Source organism: Mya arenaria, chromosome 5, assembly GCF_026914265.1.
Source record: "Mya arenaria isolate MELC-2E11 chromosome 5, ASM2691426v1".
In the NCBI taxonomy this organism is placed as follows: Eukaryota; Metazoa; Mollusca; class Bivalvia; order Myida; family Myidae; genus Mya; species Mya arenaria.
The window spans coordinates 748,920-766,842 of NC_069126.1; positions in this window are offsets into that span (position 1 = coordinate 748,920).

Genomic DNA, 17,923 nt, shown 5'->3' on the forward strand with positions numbered 1-17,923 from the left:
ATTAGCAGCCTTGCAAAAACTTGACACAAGGAACTTTGCATAAAATGCAAGTACACTTGATGGACTTTTAAAACCAATTATTATGGTAGACAATCTTTGTTGCAAAACAAAAAAGAACCATCGATTTTCGCGAGGTCCAAAATTATTCCATAAATTGTCTGAGTGTCCGATTAACGTAGGTGTTTGGTCAATTTCTCAAGAATAGATTGCGAGGAGACATCCAATTTGATCTGTCTCAGGAGGAAAAATATCCTCTAAATAACTTCCAGCGTCCAGACATTCATTTTCCATTTTTGTCCGCAAGACAAAGAATTTGCTTTCTTCGTTCGTTATGTACTGCTTTATATTCTATGTCTGGCAATCCTGGTCATCTGGGGAGGCTTTTTACCAGAGTTCAGTCTTTAGCCATTGATTGCCTATTTGTGTGAGATAAGACTAAGCATTGGGCTGAAATATTTAATGACTTGTCCTGGTATTTTATTTGGGGTTGCATGTTATATTTAAGATTTGAACATGTATATAAAATTGCTGTATTTTATATTAAAAGGCCTGGAATCATAAATTTTACATGCCTGTTGGACTCGGCCACTTTTGCAACTATCCACCTAGTATTCCATGAACTATTTTAGTCAGCTATGGTAAAAGTGTTATAGTAAGCTCATTTCTCTTAAATAAATAATGGAATCATATTTATACCCCCAACACTTGTCCGTCCGTCCGTATGTCCGTCTGTCTCCATCCATCTTGGGATATGTGGTGTACTTTTCTAACGCTCCAAAGGTTTTTGAGTTATTTACTTCAAGCTTCATATGGGCATTGACTCAGTTGAGGATAAGTGCAAAAGAAACATATTTTGTGTATGGTATGGTTTTTTTTTATGACTTCAAACTTCATACACAAACTGTTTGTGTAGAGGCGAAGTGATATGCATAAGAAACAAAAAAAATTGTATGGTATTTTTAGAGTTATTGCCCTTTAATTATTTGTATACTTAATTTTTTACTTCTCTTCATAACTCCATATGTTTTTGATGAATTGACTTCAGCTTCATACACAAACTTACTGTGATGAAGAGAAGCGCTGTAGAAAAGAAACATGACCATTTACCTAATTGATGCCTTTTCATCGACATCGACATCGGGATTCAAGAGAGAATTCATCACTCGTCATACTTCTTATTACAAGAAGGTGGTGTTGTAGGTGTATCAATCACATCCAGTGATAGCTCTAGTAAAAATTAAGAATAAATGGTGTATTGCTCAACCAAAAACATGTTATTTTCAATGCCAAAGTACATAAAGGTGATATTTTTTACAAGCAGGATATAATAGTGAAATTAATAATGTACAAAGGATCATTGGATTTATATTTATAAAAAGAGCTAAATGTCTCGGTGAATATTTTTATCAAAGAAACAATTTGTTTATGTGGATTTGAACTCAGTTCAGTAAGGTCAGTACAGCAAGTACATCAACAAATCTCAGATTTGATACAATACAAACTTCTATATATAATTATTTGATTAAACAGTCTAGACTTGAAGCTAATAATTAAAACGCAAATTCAGACTAATAAACGGAACAAAATAATCAAGATCTAGATGAAAGCCCTTCTTCAATCTATGTTTAGCTTGACAAATGTTGTCTGAAGACTTTAAATCAAATGAAGGGTACAATTTCCGGAAAAACTTTAATATTTTTTTTTGGTTAATTGAATTTTTTATTGTCTATCTTCTTCTAAATAATTACATGTACTTTCAAATGCTGATGTCACAATGTGAAACAGCAACATTTTGTTGCTATTTATTATCAGATAACATGATATCATAATTAATTTTGTATGAGCATTAGATACATGAACTAATACATGAATGAAACAATGGAATGGTTGATTGCTTTAATTGGAAAGGGAAGCTACTCTTTTAGGCTTGTCTTGAAATCCAGACTTGCATCATTTTGTTATAGCTTCCCCTTCATCATAAAGCTAAAATGTGACTTCTATGTAGTCGTGATCAGGATTTGAATTTGGTCTAGACACTGGATTTAGTCATATATTTTTTAAAAAGGTAAATGAAACTGTTGAGTGAAGACATGATATTGAAAGGCCTTTCTCCGCATTCCATTTCTAGCTAAATTTTACAACGAAATTGTTAAAAAGACTTTTTAGATTTAGTTTTTTTTCGATTTTATTCATTGTTTTGATCCAGGAGCTAAACTTTCCAGTGGAAACTAGGAGCAACAAGTGTTATCCACAAAATGGACTTACAGCTCACATACATCAAAGCTGCACAAAAACTTACTGTGTCGGTGTTTGTCACATATATACTGAATATGCAATAATTTTTGTAAACATGCAGGGGTCAAAGTATACCTTCCAAGGTCATTGCATTTTGTCCATGGTCATTTTGTCCATGATCATAGCATTTTGTCCATGGTCTTAGCATTTAGTCCATGGTCATAGCATTTTGTCCATGGTCATAGCATTTTGTCCATGATCATAGCATTTTGTCCATGGTCTTAGCATTTGGTCCATGGTAATAGCATTTTGTCCATGGTCATAGCATTTAGTCCATGGTCTTAGCATTTTGTCATAGCATTTTGTCCATGGTCATAGCATTTTGTCCATGGTCATATCATTTAGTCCATGGTCATAGCATTTAGTCCATGGTCATAGCATTTAGTCCATGGTCATAGCATTTAGTCCATGGTCATAGCATTTTGTCCATGGTCATAGTATTTTGTCCATGGTCATAGCATTTAGTCCATGGTCATAGCATTTAGTCCATGGTCATAGCACTTTGTCCATGGTCATAGCATTTAGTCCATGGTCATAGCATTTTGTCCATGGTCATAGCATTTAGTCCATGGTCATAGCATTTTGTCCATGGTCATAGCATTTAGTCCATGGTCATAGCATTTAGTTCATGGTCATAGCATTTTGTCATAGCATTTTGTCCTTGGTTATAGTATTTTGTCCATGGTCATAGAATTGTGTCCATGGTCATAGCATTTAGTCCATGGTCATAGCATTTAGTCCATGGTCATTGCATTTAGTCATAGCATTTAGTCCATGGTCATAGCATTTAGTCATAGCATTTAGTCCATGGTCATAGCATTTAGTCCATGGTCATTGCATTTTGTCCATGGTCATAGCATTTTGTCCATGGTCATAGCATTTTGTCATAGCATTTTGTCCTTGGTTATTGTATTTTGTCCATGGTCATATAATTTTGTCCATGACATTAGTATTTTGTCCATGACCATAGTATTTTGTCCATGGTCATAGCATTTAGTCATAGCATTTAGTCCATGGTCATAGCATTTAGTCCATGGTCATTGCATTTAGTCCATGGTCATAGCATTTTGTCCATGGTCATAGCATTTTGTCATAGCATTTTGTCCTTGGTTATTGTATTTTGTCCATGGTCATAGAATTTTGTCATTGCATTTTGTCCATGGTCATAGCATTTTGTCCATGGTCATAGCATTTTGTCCATGGTCATTGCATTTTGTCCATGACCATAGTATTTTGTCCATGGTCATAGCATTTAGTCCATGACCATAGTATTTTGTCCATAATAATAATAATAACTTTATTTAAAGAAGGTAACACATTAAGACATAGGCATCATATTATAAACAAACATAACACACGACTTATTTACAATGTGGCCTTCTGAAAGAACATACACATGCACACACACATAAATGCTTAGAATGAAAACGCAAGCATAAATTTATGTTATTTCAAAAGGGTACGTATTAAAATGTTATACGAAAACATAAAGAAACATGAATATAATACATTAATTATAAGATCAATGCCGAACAATACATCAATTTGTACCTAAAGGTTAACAAATCGTATCATTAAAATTTATTAACTGAGTAAGTAGGACAGTCACACATGTATTTAACACCTTAATCGAGATATATATAATGTAAAAACAATAGTCATGGAATTATGCGTACAATTCTTACAACGGTTTTTGCAATTGATGATGTAAAAAGAACTTCTTGCAGCAGGCTTTAAATGTATTTTCCGTGTTCGATTTACGTATTCGTTCTGGTAAAGAGTTCCAAACTGTCCCGCTGTAGCATGCAAACGAGTGTTTCTTGTATTGAGTTTTATGTCGAATGTGGGCAATGTCTTGTCGCGTAGAAGATCGTAATCCATATCTTGTATTGTTTGATAACTTTATAATGTCTCTTATATAACTCGGTGTAAGATTGTTAATAGATTTATATACCATAACAGCCGTTTGATATTTGCAACGGTATTCAAATTGAAGCCATTCTAATTTTTTAAATAATTCATGCGATGGCGTTCTTATAGGCTTAAAGAGAATAATTTTAGCAGCTCTTTTTTGAAGCATGGTTATTCGTTTCGTATGCGTTTGCTTGCTTTTCCCCCAAACACTACAACAATAGTCAAACATAGGAAGTATATACGATTTATAAAACAAATGTCTCATTTGATCCGTTAAAAAGTAATTAAGTCTTTTTAAAAGAACTATCTTTGAAGTTACTTTCTTGCAGACAAAGTCAACTTGCAGGTTCCATGACAATGATGAATCAATAACAATTCCAAGCAATTTCTTCGAAGTTACATTTTCAATAAGTACATTGTCTACGAATAATTTGAGTGCACATGCATTTCTTAACTTTGCATTTGAACCCAGCAACATGCAATTCGTTTTCAATGGATGTATTGCCATGTTGTTTATTTTGCACCACTCCGATATTATATCTAAATTTATTTGCAACGTACGTTCAATTTCCTGCGTATTTGAACTTTTTGCATATAGTGTAGTATCATCAGCATATAAGTCAATCAAGGAATTTTCTATTTCAAAGGTAATGTCATTAATATATATAAGAAAAAGAATAGGTCCAAGAATGGATCCTTGAGGAACTCCAGACCTTATACATCTTCGTGAAGATTGGAAACCCCCAAACTTTACAATTTGGTGTCTATCTTTCAAATACGAAGTTATCAGTTGAACGGTATTATCACTGAAATTGTATAATTTCAATTTATGTAAAAGTATTTGGTGATCTACTAGATCAAAAGCCTTTCGTAAATCAAGGAAGAGAGCACCTACATAGTTTCCATTGTCAATTCCATCAATCCAATCATCAATTATTCTTATCAACGCTGTGTGACAAGAATGATTTTCTCGAAACCCAGATTGAAATTCATGTATGATATTCGTATTTTTTAAAAATGTTTTGATTTGATCTGCCATGTGCCGTTCAAACACCTTTGACAGTGTTGGAAGGATAGAAATTGGTCTATAATTATTTGGATCATTGCTACCAGAAGATTTATATATAGGCAAAACCTTAGCCTCTTTAAATGAGTCTGGGAATATTCCTAGCCGTATGCTATTATTTATAATGGACGTTAGTGGTATAACAATACAATCACCACATTGTTTTAGGATATTAGGCCCTATTCCATCTAATCCTGTAGCTTTCGCCGTATTAAGCTTATCAATATACATTTTTACCTCTAATGGGGTGATGTAAGATATATCAAAGTACTGACCCTTTAGCAAACTATTTAATTTAGTACCAAGTTTTGAAAAATGTGTTTCATCGAACACTAATTTACTGATACAATCGGATATGTCAGTAAAATGCTTATTGAACACGTCTAATATTTGTGCATCGCCAACAACATTTATTCTGTTGAATGAAGGTATTGTGGTAATATTATACTATTATTGTTTGTAGTGTCATTATGATTATCATTCAACTCTCTGAGGTTCTTCCATAACACCCTAGAATCTTTACAGTTTTTAACAGCTTTATTGTAATAATCTTTCTTGGTTTGCCGTACTAATCGAGTAACTTTATTTCTTGAAAGTCTATATTCCGACCAATGTTGACGTTTTTTCAATCGATTTCTTTCTTTTATAGCCAACCTTATTTCGTCAGTAAACCAGGTTGGTTGTGTTTCAAATTTTATTCGTTTTTCTTTCAGTGGCGCATGGTGCGACAACACCTCATTCAGTCGCTTATATAAAACTTCCATGGCTTCATTGCATTTTGTCCATGACCATTGCATTTTGTCCATGGTCATTGCATTTTGTCCATGACCATAGTATTTTGTCCATGGTCATTGCATTTTGTCCATGACCATTGCATTTTGTCCATGGTCATTGCATTTTGTCCATGACCATAGTATTTTGTCCATGGTCATTGCATTTTGTCCATGACCATTGCATTTTGTCCATGGTCATTGCATTTTGTCCATGACCATAGTATTTTGTCCATGGTCATTGCATTTTGTCCATGACCATTGCATTTTGTCCATGGTCATTGCATTTTGTCCATGACCATAGTATTTTGTCCATGGTCATTGCATTTTGTCCATGGTCATTGCATTTTGTCCATGACCATTGCATTTTGTCCATGGTCATTGCATTTTGTCCATGACCATAGTATTTTGTCCATGGTCATTGCATTTTGTCCATGACCATTGCATTTTGTCCATGGTCATTGCATTTAGTCCATGGTCATAGCATTTAGTCCATGGTCATTGCATTTAGTCCATGGTCATAGCATTTTGTCCATGACCATTGCATTTTGTCCATGGTCATTGCATTTTGTCCATGACCATAGTATTTTGTCCATGGTCATTGCATTTTGTCCATGACCATTGCATTTTGTCCATGGTCATTGCATTTTGTCCATGACCATAGTATTTTGTCCATGGTCATAGCATTTAGTCCATGGTCATAGCATTTAGTCCATGGTCATTGCATTTAGTCCATGGTCATAGCATTTTGTCCATGGTCATAGCATTTTGTCATAGCATTTTGTCCTTGGTTATTGTATTTTGTCCATGGTCATAGAATTTTGTCCATGACATTAGTATTTTGTCCATGACCATAGTATTTTGTCCATGGTCATAGCATTTTGTCATTGCATTTTGTCCATGGTCATAGCATTTTGTCCATGGTCATAGCATTTTGTCATTGCATTTTGTCCATGGTCATAGCATTTTGTCATTGCATTTTGTCCATGGTCATTGCATTTTGTCCATGGTCATTGCATTTTGTCCATGGTCTTAGTTGTTTTCATGTGTATAAAAAGAATCTTCTTTCAGTTAATACAGTTATTTTCTTTATTTTTAAGAAGATTACAGCTTTATAGATGTCTTGATATAGGCAATACAGAGCTACATGCATCATACAGTTCCCTTTTGTTAAAATAAGCATGTTAAGCCAGCATGGCTATTTCGATTTGCATTTGAGGATTATTGTCTTGTTAATGCAAAGAAAGGAGCAAGTTTCTATAATAACTTCAATCTTTGATATTAAGAAAGAGATAAAAATGGTATTGATGCACTTATATGCAATTTAAGACCGCTTTTAAACAGAATATTTAATATAAACAAGGATTTTATGTAAATAAGTAAAAATTGTTGTGCTGTACACATTTGACAACATCAATTTCTGAAATAAAAGCTTGATTCTCAGAAAGTTTGGTTTGTGTAATAGTTAAATGACATGAAGTAAATTCTTAATGAATAAGAGTGGGTGGAGTGAGTGTAGCAATGAGCCCTTTTTAACCAATAAGATTTTACTTTAGATACTCTAAATGATTTAGAATACAATCTGTTTGGCTGGCACATTGTTATTGCAAAGTCTGACGCCGAGAGTGTGTATCAGATGAGTGGCATTAGGCAGACATTTAAACACCGGTGAAGTTAGTTTATTATTGCATTCAGTCAAAAAGTTTTATTAAACGTATTAATAAAATAACCAAATAATATAAGACGATGTGGAAAACTTTGTAACTTATTAAGAAAGTCTACATAGTTTTGTATTTTTAAAAAAAGGACATGTTGCTCAGCAATTTAAAGGCGTTATATATAGATAAGGTTGTTGAAGTGATTAGGTCAATACCTAACCACACCGATGCCAGGCTTCTGCCACAAGGTTACATCAAACAAGTTCCTTAAATGTCCAACCTTTTCCTCAAAAGTTGTAGAATGTGTAAATTTGGCAATGTCTGCAATACAATCCTGGTGAATTCATCAACAGATCTCAACACATCGATGTCATCTTCACTCCATCTGTTGTCCATTAACATCAAGTCTAGATCAAGTAAAACGGCCGGTTCACCTTATGGAGACACAGTTTCCAAGCTTTCCAAGCCTGTCTGTAGTCAGCTTAAATCTATTTCGTAACCAGTTCTACTTCATCCAGATTATACTTCAAAATCCATTTTAACAATTTTGTAACTTGGCCACCTCATCACAGATACCTAAAATCATTTTGACCACATTCTCTTCATCCCTCATTGCAATCATGTCCTGGCCTGATGGTTATAAAAACCCAGCCTTGTCCTATCTCATTGTATTCTTGCTCTGTACACAAAAATATGCATGAAACCAACAATCAACATGTTAAGAGCTGCAAGGTTATCCATTGTTTTGGGAAATTTTTACTAAAATCTTTAGGTCAGCAGCAGACTTGTGACCAAATAATGAACCATTGAGGAAACGGCCCATATTTATACGCTACTTTCTGATTGTACTGCAGATGGGGTGGACGTTGTTAGCATTGCTGAATAATGCAATAAACATACTCAAAACGAGTATAGCATATTGAGAACCTGCTTTGAACATTTCAAACTGTTAAGAAATGTGTTGCCAACTTGTTCAGAACATGTTTTTTTGAAGGACGTAATGTGGTCAAGTTTTTCTATGAATGAGTCGAACGCGCTACAAACAGACTGGTCAGTGTGCACACATTCCTACCTTTGATGCCTGACCGGACCACTTATTAACATGTCTCTAAAGGATCAACAGCAATTCAATTTGTAGTACGTCAGTCCCGTTGAAGTATGTCATGCGGTTTAAACGGAGGACAGGATGCTCCTCAAAATTTGGAGCAGGCACAATGTTCTGGGGCAAGATTCCTGATTCAACCCATCCGAGCCTGTCCATGAACTTCAAAAACTGAATTTTAAAAGTTGCTTCTATGTCCACTTTGATCAGTTCACGCCTGTTTAAGGGGCTACATTTTGCAAAACATAATGAAAAGAAGTTTAATAGGATTATAAGATAGTACAAATGTTTCTCAAAACAGAGTTTTAGCAACAAGCAACAAGCTGTACACTGCAATTGTCTTTCTACATTTCATTATGAAATTTCAAGTTGAAGACTTCATTTTTTTTGTATTTTGATATAGATATATTACCAGTTAAGAATGAACTCTTCTTCCACCTCAGATAAGTAGATCCAATAATTTAACCATGCTAGATATTCTTATCTTGCCCACGGGCGAAGATAAAATGCCCGTATGGAACTCTTTTTTAACGGTCACCACATTATAATTACCTCCCTTGTTGAAGACTCGTCAGTAGCATCAAGGAAATCTTGTCTTATGGTAATATTTAGAACATTAATTAACTATTTCTCGCTTCAAATGTCACCATAAAACAGTTTTCACGCACCATTCAAAAAATAATGCTTCATTTTCCTTAGAACTATTTAAAAAGACCGATTTGACTATAAACATTAACTGGATCACTGCGCGCATATCCATGACAACCACGTGCTATCGCATATCCATACACAATTATTTTCACTAAGCACAAAAGAGTTCCAGCAAAAAATACATTTACTGCTAAAAAATCCCCCTGAATACTACCAAAATCCCCCTAAATTTCAGCCTTTCTGAACAAATCCCCCTGAATGGTCTCCAGAAAATATGGCATGTATACAAGGATATGCCCATACACCAAGTATTTAGCCAATAAACAGGAAAACCTAGAGACAAAAGAATAAACAACTTGTATGTAAGAATATGTTTATAAGGCAATTTTATGAAAAAGGGATATACTCGTTATAGAAATATACTAGTAGCAGACAACACTTATGTAGCACACAACAATCACTACTCAGGCGTTGCTATGAAATCCATATTTCATTCACCTCCAAGTGTTACCTTTTAGAGATAAGAGCATGAGTTGTATGTGTGACACACATCATCCCATGATGCAGTTCAATCTGTGAAGTTTGGAATGAAATCCCATCAATAATAACAACATTTATTACCAAGGCAAACAGACAGACGGACAATTTAATGCACTGATGGATAGAGGTGAGAAGACTATATGTCACCCATCAGGAGCATAAAAAGTATATGGACTTCAGCATATCGTTAGCGATATTTCATGGCTTATGATAAACAAAGATATTGCGGGGATACAAAGTCTTGTAATGAAAGCTCCATTGACCTTGGCTCCAAATGTTTCCCTTTTCCGTAAAGTTTGGCTGAAATCTGATGAGAAAGAGAACATGGTTTCAGAATTCTTTCATATCTACCATACCTTAACATTATGCATTTACATTACAACAACAGTGCAACTCAAAAAGACTTGTTTTATCTCTTGACGAATATTTTTATTTCTTATGGAGGTGTGGAACAATGGTTGAAATACAAAACAGACTGCACATGCCAATCAACATGGAATAGCGTCCTCCACAGATATATCTCTTACATTTCTCTGGCGAATGAAGTTTTTCTGTTACATCTAAAAAACAATACTGTAGGCTTGGCTATTAATGGACGTTTTAAGGGATGGCTTTCTCAGAATAAGTGTAATTAGAATTGCAAGGTTGTGCTTTTGTGAGTCTTTTCAGGCATCTGAAAGTTGAATATAAGTGCAGTTCAGACAAAACTATCACTAAGACAAACAGAGGGTAAAGTATAAGACAAGCAGGTATGGAGGCTGATTTCTGCCATTTTGTGGGGAAAATACAGTGCAGAAATGTGCTAGTCCTGTCAATCCTTCTCTTCTTCATGTTTTCTATGTTTTTCTACTTGTTGCGGTAGTTGACAGTTCTCATGTGCAAGTTAAATCATTCAGACACTTGCATCTCTCAGAAGGGTCAACCCCAGGATTACCCAAAACTACCAAATATTGCTTTACAAGTTTTGCCTCCCAACAGTGGAATTATGACATTTAAATCAAATAGGAACCAGAAAAATAAAAAAATAAAACCTCTATGTTTACCCCCTGACTGGTTCCCATCAGCTGAAGAGCGAATGCTGGGTCCAGCTGCAACAAGTTAGTGTAAATGCACAAAAGTTCCTCCCTAGATCTTCGAGTCGGTAAATAAACAGTACAATTGGCAGTGTTGTTGAAGAAAATTGCAAAAATATGACTTGATTTTGCATGTTGAGCTATTGCATCTTGGAGATAACTTATTTCTGCACAAGCATGCCAGGTATGCAGTTGTTTTATTGAAAAAATCTTCGAGATTGGATCTCTTATCCGTACATACTTCTCAATCCGATATTTGCGAATCTTCATAACTTGTAAATGATGAAGATTTTATAAAATTTTCAAAAATTTGTAAAAAAATACCAACAATATTATTTGTTTATTATTATCATTAAAGAGTACCTGAATACGTTTTGTTTTTTTATAATTCTCAGACCAAGAAATCAACCTGCAGACCGAATCACTCGGATAGTTGAACTATCAATTGGATAGTTGGGATAGCTTGACTGGCCAAAACTGCATTCCAAGTACCACACATTAAACTGTGGTTTGTTACCCATTCATGTGTAGTTGTTGGTTATTGCCTAAGGTCATGTGTAGTTGTTGGTTATTGCCTATGGTCATGTGTAGTTGTTGGTTATTGCCTATGGTCATGTGTAGTTGGTTATTGCCTAAGGTCATGTGTAGTTGTTGGTTATTGCCTTTGGTCATGTGTAGTTGTTGGTTATTGCCTATGGTCATGTGTAGTTGTTGGTTATTGCCTATGGTCATGTGTAGTTGTTGGTTATTGCCTATGGCCATGTGTAGTTGTTGGTTATTGCCTATGGTCATGTGTAGTTGTTGGTTATTGCCTATGGTCATGTGTAGTTGTTGGTTATTGCCTATGGTCATGTGTAGTTGTTGGTTATTGCCTATGGTCATGTGTAGTTGTTGGTTTCTTGCTATGGCCATAGGTTGTTGTTGGTTACTGCCAATGGTCATGTGTAGTTGTTGGTTTCTTGCTATGGCCATAGATTGTTGTTTGTTACTGCCTATGGTCATGTGTAGTTGTTGGTTACTGCCTATGGTCATGTGTAGTTGTTGGTTTCTTGCTATGGCCATAGGTTGTTGTTGGTTACTGCCTATGGTCATGTGTAGTTGTTGGTTACTGCCTATGGTCATGTGTAGTTGTTGGTTTCTTGCTATGGCCATAGGTTGTTGTTGGTTACTGCCAATGGTCATGTGTAGTTGTTGGTTACTGCCTATGGTCATGTGTAGTTGTTGGTTACTGCCTATGGTCATGTGTAGTTGTTGGTTTCTTGCTATGGCCATAGGTTGTTGTTGGTTACTGCCTATGGTCATGTGTAGTTGTTGGTTACTGCCTATGGTCATGTGTAGTTGTTGGTTTCTTGCTATGGCCATAGGTTGTTGTTGGTTATTGCCTATGGCCATGTGATGTTGCATATGGTCATGTGTAGTTGATGGTTACTTCCTATGGCCATGTGTAGTTGTTGGTTGTTGCTTATGGTCATGTGAAGTTGTTGGTTACTGCCTATGGCCATGTGTAGTTGTTTGTTATTGCCTATGGCCATGTGTAGTTGTTTGTTATTGCCTACGGCCATGTGTAGTTGTTTGTTATTGCCTACGGCCATGTGTAGTTGTTTGTTACTTCCTATGGCCATGTGTAGTTGTTGGTTGTTGCTTATGGCCATGTGTAGTTGTTGGTTACTGCCCATGGTCATGTGAAGTTGTTGGTTATTGCCTACGGCCATGTGTAGTTGTTTGTTATTGCCTATGGCCATGTGATGTTGCATATGGTCATGTGTAGTTGATGGTTACTTCCTATGGCCATGTGTAGTTGTTGGTTGTTGCTTATGGTCATGTGAAGTTGTTGGTTACTGCCTATGGCCATGTGTAGTTGTTTGTTATTGCCTATGGCCATGTGTAGTTGTTTGTTATTGCCTACGGCCATGTGTAGTTGTTTGTTATTGCCTACGGCCATGTGTAGTTGTTTGTTACTTCCTATGGCCATGTGTAGTTGTTTGTTATTGCCTACGGCCATGTGTAGTTGTTTGTTATTGCCTACGGCCATGTGTAGTTGTTTGTTATTGCCTACGGCCATGTGTAGTTGTTTGTTATTGCCTACGGCCATGTGTAGTTGTTTGTTATTGCCTACGGCCATGTGTAGTTGTTTGTTATTGCCTACGGCCATGTGTAGTTGTTTGTTATTGCCTACGGCCATGTGTAGTTGTTTGTTATTGCCTACGGCCATGTGTAGTTGTTTGTTATTACCTATGGCCATGTGCAGTTGTTTGTGTGTTTGTTGATGTTCACTAAATCCTATGATTTTGTAGGTATTTGTTATAGGTCATGCTCATGTGTAGTTGTTTGTTTCTTACCATGTACATGTGTTTGTGCTTGTTTATGTTCATATTAATTTGTAGGTGGTTTGTTAATGGCCATGTTTAGTTTTAAACATGCTCTTGTGTAATGTTATGTTGTGACTTTTATTATATGTAGAAAAATTGTTACTGCTCATAATGATTGAGGGGTTTTGTCCATTGTTTAAGCAATAACAAGTTACCTAACATTTGATATAGAAGACTTTTGGACTTTGCCTGGAATATTATGTGTGGCCTGCTTTAATTTACTGCCAAATCCAATTTCATGTGTTCACAGCCTATTTTGTAAAAGCTTTATCCTATCATTGCCATAGCACTTTATCAAGGCCTCATTTTTTCAGTCAAAGGTCTTATCAATCTTATGTCATATCCATGTTGTTTTTGTGCTGACTTTAAATCTAATCAATGTCTTATCCTTTAATTGCCATATCCATGTTGTTAATGCGTTGACTTTCCATTTAATCAATGCCTTGACCCTTTAATTGCCATTTCCATGTTGTTAATGCGTTGACTTTCCATTTAATCAATGCCTTGACCCTTTAATTGCCATTTCCATGTTGTTAATGCGTTGACTTTCCATTTAATCAAAGCCTTGACCCTTTAATTGCCATTTCCATGTTGTTAATGCGTTGACTTTTCATTTAATCAAAGCCTTGACCCTTTAATTGCCATTTCCATGTTGTTAATGCGTTGACTTTCCATTTAATCAAAGCCTTGACCCTTTAATTGCCATTTCCATGTTGTTAATGCGTTGACTTTCCATTTAATCAATGCCTTGACCCTTTAATTGCCATTTCCATGTTGTTAATGCGTTGACTTTCCATTTAATCAATGCCTTGACCCTTTAATTGCCATTTCCATGTTGTTAATGCGTTGACTTTCCATTTAATCAATGCCTTGACCCTTTAATTGCCATTTCCATGTTGCTTTTGCGTTAACTTTCCAGTTTACCAATGCCTTATCCTTTAATTGCCTTAGCCCCCATTGTGTATCTGTGTTATGTCACTTAATCCACATATGATATTATTCCAATGTCTATATTAAGGTAAGGCCTGTGTCAACTTGTTAATCCTGTAACGTTGAGGCTTGTATCCACAGGTAACCATATTCATTCTAATTATGTTATGTGAAGATTTGTATCCACATGTTACCATATCCATGTTAATTGTGTTATGTGGAGGTCAAATGCTATCGTATCCATGTAAATCCTTTAATGTTGAGGCCTACCATCACATTTTACCATATCCATGTTAATCCTGTAATGTTGAGCCCTGTATTCACATGTTACCATATCCATGTTAATCCTGTAATGTTGAGCCCTGTATTCACATGATACAATATCCATGTTAATCCTGTTATGCTGAGGTCAAATGTTACCATTTCCATGTTAATCCTGTTATGTTGAGGTCAAATGTTACCATTTCCATGTTAATCCTGTTATGCTGAAGTCAAATGTTACCATTTCCATGTTAATTCTGTTATCTTGAGGTCAAATGTTATTATTTCCATGTTAATCCTGTTATGCTGAGGTCAAATGTTACCATTTCCACATTAATCCTGTTATGCTGAGGTCAAATGTTACCATTTCCACGTTAATCCTGTTATGCTGAGGTCAGATGTTACCATTTCCACGTTAATCCTGTTATGATGAGGTCAAATGTTACCATTTCCATGTTAATCCTGTTATGATGAGGTCAAATGTTACCATTTCCATGTAAATCCTGTTATGCTGAGGCCAGTATTTTGGAAACAGTGTTTCCAAAATATACCATATTTATGTTAATTCGATAATGTTGAGGCCTGTATCCAAATGTTACCTTGTCCATGTTAATTCGGTAATGTTGAGCCCTGTATCCACATGTTACCATATCCATGTTAATCCTGTAATGTTGGGCCTGTATCCACATGTTACCATATCCATGTTAATACTGTAATGTTGAGGCCTGTATCCAAATGTTACCATATCCATGTTAATCTGTAATGTTGAGGCCTGTATCCAAATGTAACCGTATCCATGTTAATCCTGTAATGTTGGGCCTGTATCCACATGTTACCATATCCATGTTAATACTGTAATGTTAAGGCCTGTAACCAAATGTTACCATATCCATGTTAATCCTGTAATGTTGAGCCCTGTATCCACATGTTACCATATCCATGTTAATCCGGTAATGTTGAGGCCTGTATCCAAATGTTACCATATCCATGTTAATCCGGTAATGTTGAGGCCTGTATCCAAATGTAACCATATCCATGTTAATCCTGTAATGTTGAGGCCTACCTCCACTCTGCACCTGAACTACAACTTGGGACAGAAGCCAGCCACTGGTCCTCAAGTTATGGTCTCAGGGATAGAGAGGAGGAGATCCAGGATTCACAAATCCTTTCCTAACCAGGATGTTCTTCTGCAGTAACTTCCAATTTCAAGACGGACGGAGTAGTTACTCCCAATATCATGACTGACAATGCAGTAACTCCAATTTCATGATTGACAATGCAGCTATTTTTATTCCAACAAGAGTGCCAGTTTCCCTAATCTAACCAATAACTTCCTTGCAAATGCATTTAAATTGCCCATACAAAAACATCTCTGTGCAAAGTTTCATAAGTTACATTCAGCCAAGTTTTAACTTCCAAACTTAGTCTTGTACAAAGGCTTCAGTTCTCTTCCAGAGTTATTGCATCTTCTTTTGTATGTTCAGACCTGTAAATCCCATGGTCAGTGTACTCCATTAGCAATGTTGTCCATCTTCACACACTTCGGTGTAACCCTTCCTTAGTTTTGCTCTTCGGACTCTATGCTTTCAAAAACTGACATCTCCAGTCACACTAGAATACTCTTTTTCAGTTTTCTTACATTTTGTAGTCTTACATGACATTGTAAACCTAAAAAGGTCTGAACAATACTGCACCTTTGTGTTTTTTAGTTTTATGTATTCACTATTCTTGTATCTATAATACAAAAAAGCTGATACTGTTTGACATATTTTGAGCACTTAAATACCATTCTGTTGTTGTTGTTGTTTTTGTTTCATAATATAATAAATTTCAAGTACATCATAGGAAACAGTTATTAAATTACCTTAAGAAATACATTAGAACAAGGGCTGACCTTAGGTGTTTTGTAGATTCCATCACCATAGAGGTGGCTTTGACCAGCAATCTAAAATGAAAGCAGATTTGGTTATAAATTATTAACTTGAACAAATACAGTCTTTATTTACAAGAATATCCAGTTTTATTCACACTGAACAATTATACCAGTTTACATTACTCAGAACAGAAGATGTGAAAAAGAAAGACAAAACATTAGAGCGCTGCTAAGCAAACTCAAATGCTGATCTGTTATTTTTTCAGTTGCAAAAGTGACATTGCAGACAAGTATAAAAGCCCAAATGGGCCTAACTTTTGTCTGGCAACAGTAACAATGACAACCATGCCATAACTTACCTTGGTTTAAAAAAAGCAACAAAATGAAGTGCTAATTATGTTCAAGGTAGAGAATACCATTGTACTTCCAGGTCTGAACACTGGAATCCATACTTGTTTTTCCTTACATTTCAGTACAAACTATGCCCTAGACTGGAATGTAAACTAATTTATTCCGTGAAATTACATGAAATCTAATGGGTTAATGTCAAAGGCATAGGCAAGTCCACGTTATGTAACAGTCCACTTGGGTACGGCCTGAAGTGGCCCAAGGGCGTAGGGTGTCTGTCTCTCACCCGAAAACTACATGGGTTTAATTTCCATCATGGGCAGGTTCAGGGGACAATTACAACAGGACCCAATTTACTATGTTCTACCAAGATAAAGGACTCTAGCCCATTCATACTGTCTTATAACTTTCTTAAGAATCGTGCTCAAAGAAATCTTAATATGAACTAGTATCCACTGCCCTTTACCATCTGGGGACCTACATATTTTAAGAAGATCCCTTAAACTTAACCAAATTAACTGGCATGTATAAGGGCATATGGTCATATGTTTGAGTTCTCTGACTCAAAATGTATTCATTAGTCAATGTATGTACATAAATTATATATTCAACTTTCATCTCAATTTGTAATGTCAGAAATGAAACATATTGTAACCTACTGATGGCATTAACTACATAATACATAAAATAAAATGAAAAGGCTCACCATTAATGTTGGCAATATTGCGAATGTTCCGATCTCAGAAACAAATTTATAAAGTATTTCCCACACAAGTTTTGATCCATGTTCGAGTTCCTTAACAACAAGTGACCCTTTCTTAGCCTCAAACAGTCTTTAATCTGAGGCAAGCATTTGTCAAGCGGCATATTCAGTTCAAGGTACATGACCATACTTAACCTTTTCGTTAACAATAGAAAGCAAAACTTTTACCATTGTAACAAAGTACAAACTGTTCAATAAGTTTTAATCTTGAAAGCCCCAGACGCTAGCTCCATAAGCACAAACCCAGACAGAGATTAAAATTCATACCACACAACTTTCCATTTCTAATGAATATAATCTCCTTTACAGA